Source organism: Bison bison, unplaced genomic scaffold (genome assembly GCF_000754665.1).
Source record: "Bison bison bison isolate TAMUID 2011002044 unplaced genomic scaffold, Bison_UMD1.0 scf7180017864530, whole genome shotgun sequence".
In the NCBI taxonomy this organism is placed as follows: domain Eukaryota; kingdom Metazoa; phylum Chordata; class Mammalia; order Artiodactyla; family Bovidae; genus Bison; species Bison bison.
In genome coordinates this window covers 6,586,140-6,590,179 of record NW_011495080.1, presented here as the reverse complement: position 1 = coordinate 6,590,179, position 4,040 = coordinate 6,586,140, and positions in this window count along the sequence as shown.

Sequence of the window (4,040 nt, the reverse complement as noted above, 5' to 3'; positions counted from 1 at the left end):
AAAAGAAGGACGGGATGCTATTGGCACACATCAGCGGGGGCTCCAATCTGGTCGAGGTAGCTCGAGAATGGAAACCTATATGAAGTGACATTTTTAGTAATAGTAGTAGTCATTAGTGGGCTTCCCTCGTGGCTCAGCTGGTAAAGAATCTGCCTGCAATGCAGGAGACCTGGGCTCAATCCCTGGTTTGGAAGATCCCCTGGAGAAGGGAAAGGCTACCCACTCCAGTGTTATTTCCTGGAGAATTTCATGGACTGTTTAGTCCATGCGGTTGCAAAGAGTAGTCATTAGTATTATTGCCACAAGATTGACTAGCTACTACTATGGGTCAGATCGAGTTTTAAAGACATTCTTCAGGCACAAATTAATTTAATCTTTACTATAATCTTACAAAGTCAGATTTGAAAGATGAGAAAACTGAGGTACTGAGAGGTCACCCAGCTCCTCTACAGTAGAATCAGACCAGACTGTACCTATGTTCAGAATGTGCCCTGAAGGGAACCCAAGCTAATATAAGACAGGCTGAAACTTAAGGATCAGAACACCTGGTAGAGAGCAGAGCTCTCTGAATAAGCAGCAGGGGCGGGCATGGGTAGGCAGAGTAATGCTCCCCATTACAGGTGGGAGCAGCTGGCACTGGGAGGCATGAGGTGAGGGGGGGGGGTGAAGGAGTGGCAGGAATATGTAGCGATGATCAGGAACCTTGGAGGGTAGAGGTGAGGGATGTCTGGGCAGGCAGGATTCTCATTAAGTTCTGCTGCGCTGAGGGGGAAATGAGTCTTTTCCAACTCCCCCGCCACCACCATGGGTTTCAGTGTTTAATGACTTGTTTACACACAGAGTGAGAACACATACTCTACAGGACCCTGATCAGTTGGGTACAGGGTATCATAGTAACAAGTGAGAGTTAAGAGCGAAGGGACACGATGAGCTTGTTTTTCAGAAGCATCACTCTGAATGCAGTCGGGAGAATGGATTGCGGGAGAATATCGGTAGCATGGAGAGGGATGCTAAAGACAACAGTTGAGGTCAAAGATGATGGTAACCAAGAAGGACACACTGGAGACAGAGTAGATGGGTTTGAGAATGGTCAAGATGCAGATTTTTAACCAGATTGGGTTTCTTTGTGGATCTGGAAGATGAGGTGAGAGAAGGGTCAGTAAGGCACAGGTTTCAGGTTTGGGTGACTGGGATCAGTCTGGAATCCATTGGCTATGAGGTGCTAGCAAGATATTGAGTAGGAAGGTCCAGCTGGCATCTGGATGCAAAGCATGGAGCTTAGAGATAAATAGAAAGAACCTGCAAAGGGAGGCAAGGAAGAGAAAAAGCCAGAGGGCAGGTCAGGTCAGCGAGGCCAAGGACATCAAACAGGTCACAGCAGATACAAATCTAAATTTATCTGGCAAATGCGGCCACGGAAGATAGGAAGACAACTACCACTCTGGCCAGTTCGAGACCAGCTTGGTCACAGGTGCAAAAGCCAGACTGCAGGAGCCTGAGGAGGGGACCTGCATTGCAGGCAGATTCTTTGCCAGCTGAGCTGCCAGGGAAGCCCTGAGCAGGGGGCAGGGCTGAGGAAATGGAGGTAGCAAATTCACCCTGCTCTTCCAAGAAGTTGGTCCCTGGCAGGAGACGTGAGTGGAGAAGTAACCCAAAGGGAAGGCGATCCTGAAGGCCGCTGGGTTTTGTGTTTGGTTTTCGGTTGGTCCTGGAAAATCCCATGGATGGAGGAGCCTGGTAGGCTGCAGTCTATGGGGTCGCTAAGAGTCGGACACGACTGAGCGACTTCCCTTTCCCTTCGGTTGGTCAGCCTTGAGAGGGTTTATGTGTTCATGGGAGAAAGTCAGTGGAGGATGGCAGGTGAAGTTCAGAGAGAGAAAAAGTCTCTGAGGAGGTGAGAGAGGACAGGGTCAGAGCCTGGACACGGGCGGGCTCCTCCTCCAAGAGGGCAGGAGGCAAGGAAAACAAGACAGGTGTAGATGCAGCATGCTGATCAGGGCCACAGCCTGAGCGTGCTCACCTTCTGGTGTCTCTTTTCTCTTTGCATAGGTGGGTGGCAGCTACAGAGACCGAGCAGTGAGAACGAGCCCCAGAAGAGAAAGCTGCCAGGAGACGAGAGTGGCCTGGATGGCAGGGAGCAGCCGCGGTCAGTGGAAGGTGACTTCCCAGGCGCCAGATCATGACAGCCACGTGCCGCCGCACCGTGCCTCTGTGGCAGTTACCAAACAACACGGGGAACATAAACAAAAAGCTGATGACGCAGAGCAGACCTCATGAGAAGTCCACTTCAGGACAGTCAGGCCGGGTAAATCAGCAGTAATCCCATCAGTCTCCTTAGGCCTCAACCACACAGGCTGTCACGAAGACAGAGGCTTCCACAGGGTATGACGGCCTTCCTGGTTACAACGTGTGGAAAGCTCACACTTCAGTCTACAGTCAAACTTGGTTTGTGTGCGTTACCAAAACATCGTTATTTCAACCCTATTAATAGTGCGCTGACAACCTGTGTGTGTGGCCTGAGTGGGCCTGTGCTTTCCGGCCTCTAAATGGGCACCTGGATCGCAGTGAGGGTCCAGCATGTCCCTCCTTCCAGAGTCGTGCTGGGGAGCACGGGTGGGAAGACAGTCCTGTCACAGTCGCTTCTCCTAGACACAGCTCTAGTTCCTGCTCTGGCCGGGAAATTGCTTGAGAGAGCAAAAACGGGCCAGGAGCTGAGCACAACTGTACAAGTCCAAACACAGGCTAGGGGAGGTATTTCAAGTGAATGACTGTTGTGTTTTGCTTAAGCTCAGAGCAAAGTGGCAGGAGAGGAAGATGCAAGCTCAAAGAGTACCTTTCCTTATAAAGTCCTTTTGCAGTGACAAAAGTCATTCTAACAATTAGTATCAAGCATCTCTTGTATTTCCAAGGCATACACTTCCCAAAGAGCTCAAAACAAACAAACAAACAAACAAACAAAAAAACCTTTAATTCGGCATCCTGTTCAGAAAGAAGGGAAATTAACAGTAAAATCTGATCAGTTCAATCAACTGGGGAGTTTGCTATGAATAGTGAGATGTCTGAACCCTAGGACAGTGATACACTTTTGCTTTTTTAGTTTCTTCTTTTAAAAAAGACTTCCTTTCCTCGAGTGACTGTATCATGAAAGTAATGTAATATTAAATACCTCCAGCCAACAGTTCATGGCGCTCACTCTGACTCGGGCACAGCTCCAAGTCTCCTGAGTTCTCTGAATGTGAGGCAGGCATTCTCACTCTGCCAGTTTTAGGGAGAAGCACAGAGGGGCTGACTCCTTCACCTGTGGGGATCAGCAGAGCTGGTGTCTCAACCCTGGCTGTCCAGCATCAGAGTCCTGCGCTCAACCACTGCCCTGGGCTGCCATACCATGATAACACGAATTCTAAAACTCTACAAATTCAGGGTGTTAAAAAGAAATAATCAGCACTTATTCTCTCCCTCTTAACAGAGTAATGTCACGGTGTTGTTTCCTACTCTATCCATCCCACAGTTTTCAAATCAAAGATTCTCTTATATTTATATTCAAATAAAAACGCTAAGTGAAACTGTTTACAAAAACCTTTCCAAGTAGAGATTCTATTCACAGAGAAGACTTTAAAAGTCAGCAGATCTATTTTTGCATACAATAAGCACAAGCCAGCAAAATAATTTTTTTCACAAGTTTCTTTACAAAGAATTTTCTTCTTAAGAGTAGTTGTTTTTTTGTCTGACCCCACACTTAATTATACTGAGTCCCAAATCAGTCATTTTGAATCAACGTATCTCCCGGTTTTCAAATAAGAAAACTGAAGTTCAAATATTTCATTCTCTTTGAAGTTGCCCGCAGGCTTAGGCTGGATTGCACAGATTTGAATGTGTACTTCTGTAGTGATGAGGACCTGATCTTCAGTGTGGGAGTGCTGCAACTTCTAGAAACCTCAGCAAGGTTCGTTCTATAAAACAAGCAAAAAACGGCCCCCAAAATGGATCCCACAAAGTTTCTGCCAGTGACCTTGGATGCAAATGTTCCGTGATATCTATGT